Source organism: Coenobita brevimanus, chromosome 45 (genome assembly GCF_032717465.1).
Source record: "Coenobita brevimanus isolate Jiangsu-jjx chromosome 45, ASM3271746v2, whole genome shotgun sequence".
Taxonomy (NCBI): Eukaryota; Metazoa; Arthropoda; class Malacostraca; order Decapoda; family Coenobitidae; genus Coenobita; species Coenobita brevimanus.
In genome coordinates this window covers 24,292,644-24,304,671 of record NC_136998.1, presented here as the reverse complement: position 1 = coordinate 24,304,671, position 12,028 = coordinate 24,292,644, and the positions used below count along the sequence as shown (strand labels likewise).

Genomic DNA, 12,028 nt, shown 5'->3' with positions numbered 1-12,028 from the left:
AAGGTTAACCGGCCTCCTCTAAGGCTCTGGCAGTGGCGAAAATGCTATTGAAGCACATACAGTAATCCAGTGTTGTGCTTCACTAAATCCTTTGCACTATGAGTTGTAATTGTTTAACACTGCACATTCTGTTCTTGATTGCACCACACCAGTTTCAACCACCAGTTTCAACCACCAGTTTACACTATGTACTTAATCTTTGCACTCTGAATTCTAATATCAAAACACTGCACAACATTATAAATTTCCATGTGGTCTAGTGGCAAGGTATTGCAGTTTATTCACTGTTTATTTACAAAAACGAGCACATGTGGCATGCAGCGAATGAGCGTCTAGTCAGGATGGCAGATACGTGGTAACTGGGGACTGATGGGGGGAAGTCGAGAAGCAAGTAGCGAGCATAAATACAGCTGTTCGGCGCAACGCGCCAATTTCAAAGTATGGTTGAAAAAAATGTCAGATTTTTAAAAACGTTTTTCGGCCATTTTGGGGGTTCCAAAGGCCCGAGCCCAAAATGTCAGGTAAGTGTGGAGTCCGGATAGTGGGTGTCCGGATAGTACAGGGATTAATATATATATATATATATATATATATATATATATATATATATATATATATATATTCTATTTGAGACCAGTGTTGTGAGTCCTGGACAGAACTGTGATTTTTCAAGGCTTTATAAAGTAGGGAACCCCCTGGTAGAGGCCTATGAGCCTTGCGACTATGAGCCAATAGGCAGAGGGCAGTACGTTTAGTGCCCTCCCAGTGCAATGCCTCGCCCAGCACCCCTGGGATCCAATGGGTTAATGACTGGCAAACCTATCGGTCTCTTTAACCCATTGGAGCCAAGTGTCTTGAGTACTGGACAGAACTGAGATTTTTCAAGGCTTTATAAAGTAGGGAACCCCCGGGTAGGGGCCTATGAGCTTCGCGACTATGAGCCGATAGGCGGAGGGCGGTACCCTTAGTGCCTTCCCAGTGCAATGCCTCGCCCAGCACCCCTGGGATCCAATGGGATATATATATACAGTACATCCCCCTAGTACACGTCTATATGGGTGGCAGAGGACGTTGCACACTAGGAATTCACGTACTGTGAATACACAAACTTATGGGAACAATTTCATATGGGCAGCACTCCCCTTCATGGGCAACCCTTGAGTCGCATTTAAGACCTAAGTATTGTACTATACAGGGAAACTATCTAAGACATATTACTTAAGATAAAGTAAACCTACAAGATCATGGCTTTACTAGGTAAATCATTGGTGGTAGGTGGTGGTGACCATCATCCTCTCACCTGATGTAGTGCTGCCTACTTCTTCCTTAGCCTTTATCATTGTTTTTCTGTGCCCGCCCTCCTCTCTTCCTATATCTCCCATTTTTCTAGTCACTTCTTATTGCTCTTCTTTCCTTTACAGGTGGCTTTATATTGACCGACAAGCCAAATGGTTTCCTGTAAGCCAAGAAACCATTTACAATGCTGGGTGGTAACCATATAACCAACCCATACGTGCTCCCTACGTGTCAACAGGTGGGTTCATTGAAGGTTAGTGCCCCTCCCCATAAAACCAATAACTCAAAGTCAAATGGCCACCCCTTATGGGATTATTACGTCTGGCAATAGATAGATAGACCTTTACCTGTTATCGCTTCTTGGGGAGGTAATGTCATGTACTCAGGGTAACCCGGATTTGGGCCACTCTTCGCTGCCTGTCTAGCTTACAAGGAATTCAATTCGCGTACTAATAAAAGATAAACTAAAATAAATAAAATAGGTCCTCGCGTACAAGGAGGATCGCGTACTAGGAACTCGCATTACTGTGGGGATGTACTGTATATAGACAGATAGATAGATAGATAGATAGAAGACAGATATATATATATATGTATATATATAGATTGATAGATAGATACAGGAGATAGATGAAGACAGATATATATAATATATCTACCTATGTATGTATGTATGTATGTATATCTATAGATAGATAGATAGATAGATAGAAGACATATATTTATATACATTTATATTTATGTATATCTATCTATCTATATCTATATCTATCTATCTATCTATATATATATATATATATATATATATATATATATATATATATAGTATAATTTATTTTAAAATATATTTTTTTATAAATAAAATCTTTTAAATATTAAAAATTTATTTAAGGAACTCGGCAAATATTATTTCAGCCTGTTTAACAAAAACATGTCTTTGTGAAGATTTACACAGTCTGTCCTGCCCACTGAATTATTAAAGGACCGCGGTATTTCTCACCGTGCGAAGGTAGCATAATCATTAGTCTTTTAATTAAAGGCTCGTATGAAAGGTCGAACGAGAGATATACTGTCTTAACAAAAAAAATTGAATTTAACTTTAAAGTGAAAAGGCTTTAATATTTTAGAAAGACGATAAGACCCTATAAATCTTTACATCACATTTAGTATTAAGCCAATTTGTTAGTGTAAGGAAAAATACTGAAAAAATGTTTTGTTGGGGCAACAAAGATATAAATAAACTAACTGTTTTTACTTCTAAACAAAGATTTCTGATAATTAATTGATCCTTTCTAAAGATTAAAAGATTAAGTTACTTTAGGGATAACAGCGTCATTTTTCTTGAGAGTTCCCATCGAAAGAAAAGTTTGCGACCTCGATGTTGAATTAAAATTTCTACATAATGCAGCAGTTATGAAAGAAAGTCTGTTCGACTTAAAATTTTACATGATTTGAGTTCAGGCCGGCGTGAGCCAGGTCGGTTTCTATCTTCTAAAAAAAACTAAACTACCTTAGTGCGAAAGGATTAGGTAGTTAAAATAATTTTACTAAATATGAACATCACTTTTACCTAAACAATAAGTTTTGTGCTTCAGTTTAATGAAACTCATAAACAGGTTTATAAATAGTTCAAGCTAACTATTTTGTGTTCGCAGTTATCGTTGTAAACTACCTAGTCTTAATTATTTGCGTTTTAATTGGAGTTGCTTTTGTAACACTTTTAGAACGAAAAATTCTAGGTTACATTCAAATTCGTAAAGGACCCAACATCGTAGGATTCCTGGGACTACTTCCAAACCATTTGCTGACGCTGTAAAATTATTCACCAAAGAACAAACAATACCAACTATATCCAACTTTTTACCATACTACCTATCTCCTGTATTCAGGCTATTTATCTCTCTTCTAGTTTGAGCTGTTTTACCTTATCAAACCGGATTAGTAAATTTTAACACAGGAGTTTTATTCTTTTTATGCTGTCTAAGTCTGGGAGTCTATTCAACTATAAGAGCCGGGTGAGCTTCAAACTGTAAATACTCAATGCTTGGAAGACTCCGAGCCGTAGCTCCAAACAATTTCATACGAAGTCAGACTTGCTCTTATTCTTTTATCCTTTATCTTCTTAATTGGAGGATTCAATATAGAACTTTTCACTCGGCCCAAAAAGATATTTGAATAATTTGATTCACACTTCCTCTATCCTTAATATGACTAGCCTCCTGCCTAGCAGAAACAAACCGCACCCCATTTGATTTTGCCGAAGGTGAATCAGAACTAGTTTCAGGATTCAATACCGAATACAGAAGAGGAGGATTTGCTTTAATTTTCATAGCTGAATACGCAAGAATTCTATTTATAAGAATACTATTCGTATTAATTTTCTTAGGAGCCGATCCGTGTAGCCTACTCTTTCATTTCAAATTAGTTTTTTATAGCCTTCGTTTTTATTTGAGTTCGAGGGACCCTACCACGTTTACGATACGATAAACTAATATACTTGGCCTGAAAAAGATTCCTTCCAGTTTCCCTTAACTACCTAATCTTTTTTATAGGAGTTAAACTATTTTGTTTTTCTTTACTAATCTAACTAGGGAGTAGTTTAATAAAAAATTTTGTTTTGGGAATTAAAGACAAGGTAAACACCTTCTCCCTAAGATTACTAAGAACCAATCTTTTCTAATGCTTTCAAAACACTTGTTTTCTTTTAAACTAAGCAACCAATCTAACATTTTATCTCACCACATTGCTGCCAGAGGTATAATTAAATTAAACCTAAAACAAGAAATTGTTAAAACCTGGCCCGTAATAATGTAAGGATCTTCAACAGGACGAGCCCCAATTCAAGTTAATAAAACAACTGTAGAAACCAAAAACCAAAACAAAATTTGATTTAACGGATAAAATCTAAGACTCCGAAATTTCGAGAAATGAGTAAAAGGAAGAATCATAAGAATTGCCACTGAGAGCACTAAAGCAATTACACCCCCCAATTTATTAGGAATAGATCGCAAAATCGCATAAGCAAATAAAAAATACCACTCCGGCTGAATATGAGCTGGAGTTATCAAAGGATTTGCAGGAATAAAATTGTCTGGATCCCCTAAAAGATAAGGATGGAGCAAAGTAAGCAGCACAAGAGCCATTAACATAACCAAAAACCCAACAATATCCTTGAAAGTGAAATAAGGATGAAAAGGAACCTTATCCACTTGCCTTAAAACACCCAAGGGATTATTCGCCCCAGCCTGATGAAGAAACAAAATATGAACCAAAGTCGCAGCAGCAATAACAAATGGAAACAAAAAATGAAAAGTGAAAAAACGAGTTAAAGTAGCATTTTCCACAGCAAATCCTCCTCAAATCCACTGAACCAAAGAAGTACCAATATAAGGAATCGCTGAAAACAAATTAGTAATCACAGTCGCACCTCAAAAAGACATTTGGCCTCATGGTAAAACATAACCTAAAAAAGCCGTCGCCATTACCAAAAAAAGAATTACAACACCTACTATTCAAGCATGAAAAATCATGTAAACCAAAATACATCCCCCGACCAATGTGAAGATACAAACAAATAAAGAAAAAAGACGCTCCATTAGCATGCAAAGTCCGTAATAATCACCCATAATTAACATCTCGTTGAATATGAGCTACCCTAGAAAATGCCAAATCAATATGCGCAACATAATGTATAGCAAGAAACAGACCAGTAACAATTTGAACAACCAAACACAAACCAAGCAATGACCCAAAATTCCAAAAAATAGAAATATTCCTCGGAATAGGTATATCAACTAGTGCCCCATTAGCAATTTTTAACAATGGATGAAACTTACGCAACGGTGTTATCATAAGTTATTAACCGCAAAGGACTAGAAGACGAACTTATTACCTTAACAACTACAAACAGCGTCAATAGCAAATAGCTAATAATAAACATCGTAAACATAGCCCTAGGTTCATTGTAAATAGTCCTCACATTCATAGCAGAATTTCTAATATCAGAATACTTAGATTAAAAAGTTGTAGTTGACTCTCCAATTTTATTTGCCACTATCACAGGATCCACAAAAATCAGAAAAAAACTAATAATCAATGCTAAAAAAAAGATTAAAAAAAATTCTCTTCTAACCTTAAATTGCTCATTAGCTGCTAAAGACGCAACATAAATAAACAACACTAATATTCCACCCAAAAAAATCAAAAATAAAATATACGAAAACCAGTAACTCTTAGCAAACAATCCAGTAGTAATTGAAATCAAAACCGTTTGAATTAATAGCACAAGACCCGTTGACAAAGGATGAATTAAACGCATAAAAATCAAAGAAAACAAAATAATAAAAGGAAGACCATACATTATCACTCCAATCTCTTGGTGTTTCAAGAAAAAAATTTCATTACTGGTTTACAAGACCAGAGTTTTTATTTAAACTATTAAAACTAATGTTAACTTTAAATAACGTGTTCTTATTTATTGCATTCACTATAATTTTCAGGGGACTATGAGCTTTCGCTTCAAACCGAAAACATTTATTAAATACTCTCCTAAGATTAGAATTCATTATACTTGGAATCTTCTTCTTAATATCCAACTGTCTTTCCTCAATCGGAAACGAATTATTTTTTCTCTCTTTTTCTTAGTCCTAGCAGCCTGCGAAGGCGCCCTAGGTCTAGCTCTGCTAGTCTCCATTGTTAGCTCCCTTTGGAAATGACTACTTCAGAACCTTTAATAGATTAGAATGCTAAAATACTTATTCATACTCCTTATATTAATGACATTCGTAAAGGACTGGTCTCTGATTCAAACAGGAATCCTAGCTGTATCATTTTTATTCGCCATTTTATACAATCACGACTTTTTCATATATAACCTAGGATTTAGACTAGGCACAGACTACTTAAGCTACATTTTAATCCTACTAAGCATTTGAATTATAGCACTCATTGTTATATCCAGAGTAAAAATTACATTCACCTCAAACTTCCCCAGACTATTTCTATTAGTCAACTTAGCTCTATTAATTTTCCTAGTATTAACTTTTAGATCTATAAACTACCTACTATTTTATATTACCTTCGAAGCTTCCCTAATCCCGACTCTAATCCTAATCTTAGGCTGAGGATATCAACCAGAACGAATCCAAGCAGGAGTTTATATACTATTCTACACCCTATTTGCATCCCTACCACTCCTAGCCTCCTTGCTTTACATCTATAAAACAAACGGGACACTCACCATCGGAGCTCTTTACCAAAGAATCAACCTAAGAATCCTATCCCTTATTTGATTCGTCTCCTCTATTATACTCGTAGCCTTCATCGTGAAACTACCTATATACTTATTTCACCTCTGACTACCAAAAGCACATGTTGAAGCTCCAGTAGCAGGATCAATAATCCTAGCCGGAGTTTTACTAAAACTAGGAGGTTATGGCCTAATCCGAATCCCACCTTTATTTACCGAAATAAATAAGAACTTAAGATGGCTGAGTTAGATTAAGAATCCTAGGAGGGTTCTTCGTTAGTATTATCTGTCTACGACAAGTAGACATAAAATCACTCATCGCTTACTCTTCTGTAGCCCACATAAGATTAGTACTTTGTGGGCTTTTAACCTTTGGGTGATGAGGAATAAATGGAGCTGTTGTAGTAATAGTAGGTCATGGTCTATGTTCTTCAGGGCTATTCTGCCTTGCAGACATAGTATATGAACGAATCGGAAGACGAAGCCTTCTAATTAATAAAGGCCTATTAAATTTTATGCCGAGAATAGCACTATGATGATTCTTACTAAGAATCAGTAACATGGCCGCGCCTCCTTCCATTAATTTACTAGGAGAAATCAATCTAATCATAAGAATCATTAGATGAAACAAATTAACTGCCCTAACAATCAGATTACTATCTTTTTTCAGAGCAGCTTATACTCTTTATCTTTATTCAGTCAGACAACACGGTGTATTCTCTAGATCTCTATACTCCTGTTGCTCAGGAAAAGTACGAGAGTACTTAGTTTTAAGACTTCATTGAATTCCCTTAAATATCTTAATTCTGAAAAGGAACCTGATTATACCTAACATCTAATTAAACCTTTACCACCTTTTTATATTTTAACTATATTACAATTCAGCTCGTTCGGGTAGTTTATTACTAAAACGTTAGTTTGTGGCGCTAAAAAAATAAAAATCTTATCCTGAACCATGATTTGAAAAATTTCAATACACCTAACAAGAATAGTTTTCCTAATATTTTTCTCTCTAATCTCATTATTCATATCCCTCCTATGCTTATTTGACAAAACATGCTATGTTATTGAATGAGAAATTCTAAGAATCAACTCATCCTCTATCGTTGCTACATACATTTTCGACTGAATATCTCTTATATTCATAGGATTTGTTATATTTATTTCAGCAATAGTACTTTTTTATAGAGGAAGATATATAGAAGGAGACCCCAACATAAACCGATTTATATACTTAGTTTTAGCTTTCGTTCTATCGATAATCTTTTTAATCATCAGCCCTAATTTAATTAGAATTCTTTTAGGATGAGACGGCCTAGGATTAGTATCCTATGCACTAGTAATTTACTATCAAAACGAGAAATCCGCAAACGCCGGAATACTAACCGTTCTATCCAATCTAGTCGGAGACGTGGCAATTCTCTTAAGAATTGCCTTAATATTCGTTGAAGGAGGCTGAAATTTCATTTTCCACGTATTTTACCTGGATGACAACTTCACACTGTTAATAAAAAGACTTATTATTATAGCAGCAATAACTAAAAGAGCTCAAATTCCATTCTCCGCTTGACTACCCGCTGCTATGGCAGCCCCAACACCAGTATCAGCTCTAGTTCACTCCTCAACCCTTGTTACAGCCGGAGTCTACCTCCTCATCCGATTCAGGCCCGCATTATCAGAAACGACTTTACCAACCCTACTACTATTCAGATCTCTAACAATATTTATATCAGGTCTAGGAGCTAATTTCGAATACGACTTAAAAAAAATTATTGCCCTATCAACCCTCAGCCAACTAGGAGTAATATTAAGAATCCTAGCCCTAGGGTTTAAAGACCTCGCATTCTTCCATCTTCTTACTCATGCACTGTTCAAAGCTCTTTTATTCATATGCGCCGGAGCCATAATTCATAATGTAAAAGAATACCAGGATATTCGACTAATAGGAAGACTAGTAACCTCCATGCCCCTAACCTGTATATGCATAAACCTAGCAAACCTAGCATTATGTGGGACCCCATTTCTAGCAGGATTCTACTCAAAAGACCTTATCCTAGAAATTGCCTTTATAAGGTGAATCAATACTGTAATTCTATTTCTCTACATCTTCGCAACCATATTAACAGTATGTTACACCTTCCGCCTAATTATTTACTCTATAACCGGAGAATTTAACTTAGCTAGATTCAGAAACATTAACGACTCATCCTCCATCATAACTTCACCTATACTAGCTCTTAGAAGAGGAGCAATTCTTAGAGGAGCACTATTATCTTGGCTAATCTTTCCAGAATCCTACATTATTTGCCTTTCTCCCCTTATAAAAAACCTAGTACTAACAATCAGAATCCTCGGAGGACTAATAGGCTATCTCCTCAATATTACAAACGTAAACTTCAAATTAAACTCACTCAATCTTTATCCTTTAGTAGTATTTTCAGGTTCTATATGATTCCTACCGTTCCTATCCACCTTCAACCTATCCAAATCTAGCCTTAGTCTAGGCCAAAACTACTCCAAAATAATCGATAAGGGATGATCCGAAATCAGAGGAGGCCAAGGAATCTTCGAAACATTAATAAGCTCGTCCAAACTACATCAAAAAATTAGTGACAGAAACTTTAAATCTTTTATAAAAATCTTCCTTATTTTAACCCTTATACTCTCATTCTTTAATATTTACTTTTATAATTTATTTGTAGAATATCGCGTTGAAGTTGCGAAAGAGATGAATACATCTAAAAGTGCTTAGCTTCTGAAAAAATAATTTAACTATACAGCGAAAACGTATCGTGTTATACTTACACCACAGAAGCTTTCTCTTGATAGGAAGGTAACTTCAATTCAATCATTAACAGTGATTAGCCTCTCCTTTGGCTTCTACCAAAATTGGAGACTACATACTCAAAGCTTAGGCCGAAACTAAGTGCAAAACTTCGCTTTCTAATCTACTTACTTATTTTTATCCACCTCATCAATAAATAAAAATGTAAAGGAACAATCAAACTACATCAACAAAATGCCAATATCATGCAGCAGCCTCAAAACCAAAATGATGAGTCGGAGAAAAATGACATATAAAGACGATACAAACATACCATCAAAAAAGTAGTACCAATAATCACATGTAAACCATGGAAACCTGTAGCTACAAAAAAACGAGATCCAAAAACAGTCAGCAATAGTAAACGGAGCCTCAAAATACTCAAAAGCCTGAAGAGCCGTAAAATAAACACCTAAAAACACAGTAATGCCAAGACTGAAGAGCTTCATTATGATCAGACCCTATAATAGCGTGATGAGCCCAAGTCACTGTAGCTCCTGAAGACAAAAGAATAATAGTATTCAAAAGAGGAATTGAAATGGATTAAACGGAACAATTCCCTTAGGCGGTCAAGTCATACCAATTTCCACAGCAGGAGCCAGCCTCCTATGGAAAAAAGCCCAAAAAAACGAAAAAAAGAAGAAAACTTCTGAGACAATAAACAAAATCATCCCCCACAGCAATCCAGCAACCACAACTCTAGTATGTAATCCTTGATAAGTCCTTTCACGTACTACATCCCGTCACCACTGAATTATAGTCAAAATAACAGCAACAAACCTCAAAACAAGAAGGTCCATATTAAACTGATGAAATCATTTAACTAATCCAGTAGTTAATATTATCGCTCTAATAGACCCAGTTAAAGGCCACGGTCTTATTTCTACTAAATGATAAGCATGATGTCCATGTGATGATGCCATTAGTTAATTTCTCTTGCAAACAAAGTTCTTAAAACGGCAAAAACAACAGCAACAGCAAGTTCAAGCAAAAGAAGTAGAATCTGAGCAACAAATAAAAGAACTAAAAAGTAAGAAGTTAATGAAGGACCAGTCCCCCCTAAAAGAGTTAACAACAAATGGCCAGCCATCATATTAGCCATTAATCGAACCGCCAAAGTTTCAGGCCGAATAATATTTCTAATACTCTCAATTAATACCGTAAAAGGTATTAAAACTACAGGTGTTCCCTGAGGAACTAAATGAGCAAACATATGCTGAGTATGATTAAACCAACCATAAATCATAAAAGTCAACCAAAGAGGAAGAGCTAACCCTAAGGTCATAACTAAATGCCTAGATCTAGTAAAAACATAGGGCAAGAGACCCAAGAAATTATTAAAAACAATAAACGAAAACAAAGAAACAAAAATAATAGTTCTACTTTGTAATTTCGGCCCAAGAATATTTCTAAACTCTTGATGCAAAGCTATATTCAACTTATATCACACAACAGACCACCGAGAAGGAGAAACCCAATAAATATAGGGCAAAAATATCAACCCCCCAAAAGCAGAAAGTCAATTTAATACCAACTCCATTAAACCAGAGGAAGGTTCAAAAATAGAGAATAACCTTGCTATCACTTTCAGGTCTTTTCTACAATACCAATCTCCCCCGATCTTGATTCAATTTTTTTTTGGAACTCTAATATAATAATTAATTACAATGAAAACAATAAACGTAATTTAAAACATAATAACTAAATTCAGCCACAAAATAGGAGCCATCTGAGGGATCGGATGATATCCTCACAGGATAACTTAAGCCTGACAAACTTATGTTATTTTTTAACTAATCAACCAAACAATTATAATCATAAACGGAATTAAAAGTCCAAAAAAATTAACAAACACGCAACACGGCATAACCCATTTAAATCCCTGCTGATCCACGAAAGAAATTACCAACCTAGGAGTCCTAATAGTCAAAGACATAATTGATACTCGAAGATAAAAATACAAAGTTACAAGAGCAGACCCAAGAAGCACAACCAGCAAAACAAAATTACCTGCCCCTACCAACTCTTGAATAACTAACCACTTAGGAACAAACCCAGTAAAAGGAGGAAGACCCCCTAACGACAACAAAGAAAAAAAATACCAGCATTTTCACCTCAGCAGGAAAATTATAAGTTAAAAGATGATTAAAATGAAAAGCTTGCTTATAATGAAAAAGAACAACAATAGATAAAGAAATCACAGAATAAAACAAAAAATAAACACCTATAGTTACTTCTCTTACCAAAATAGAAGAAAGCATCCAACCAATATGATTGATTGAAGAGAAAGCCAGCACCTTACGCAAAGAGGTCTGATTGATATCCCCCACCGCACCTACAACAGCTGACAACATCCTAGCCACAGAAAAATACACTTCCATCATCCTCACTCTAGCCAGATAACATAATAAAAACAAAGGAGCAACTTTTTTAACCCTCATCAAAATTATAGCCTGAGGCCAAAGCAAACCACCCATAACTTGAGGAAACCAAAAATGGAAAGGAGCACCCCCTAACTTTAAAATTAAAGCACAAAATAAAATAACAGAAGCAACCCCAAAATAAATTAATATAAAAGAAGCTGAAAAAATGATTAAAGAAGAACCCAAACTTTGAATTAAAAAATACTTCAAAGCCGCCTCCGAAGAATACTGGTTACT

The 12,028-nt window shown here is 35.3% G+C and overlaps 4 pseudogenes; 2 read left to right on the top strand and 2 right to left on the bottom strand.

Annotated features, from left to right (window-relative positions):
- Positions 1 to 514: 514 nt before the first annotated feature.
- LOC145398373 (NADH-ubiquinone oxidoreductase chain 1 pseudogene) lies at positions 515 to 3,883 on the top strand (annotated as a pseudogene).
- Positions 3,884 to 4,031: 148 nt separating this feature from the next.
- Positions 4,032 to 5,360, bottom strand: LOC145398372 (cytochrome b pseudogene; annotated as a pseudogene).
- Positions 5,361 to 5,801: 441 nt separating this feature from the next.
- LOC145398371 (NADH-ubiquinone oxidoreductase chain 4-like) lies at positions 5,802 to 7,170 on the top strand (annotated as a pseudogene).
- A 2,701-nt stretch (positions 7,171 to 9,871) lies between these two features.
- LOC145398370 (ATP synthase subunit a pseudogene) lies at positions 9,872 to 11,304 on the bottom strand (annotated as a pseudogene).
- Between the last annotated feature and the right edge of the window lie 724 nt (positions 11,305 to 12,028).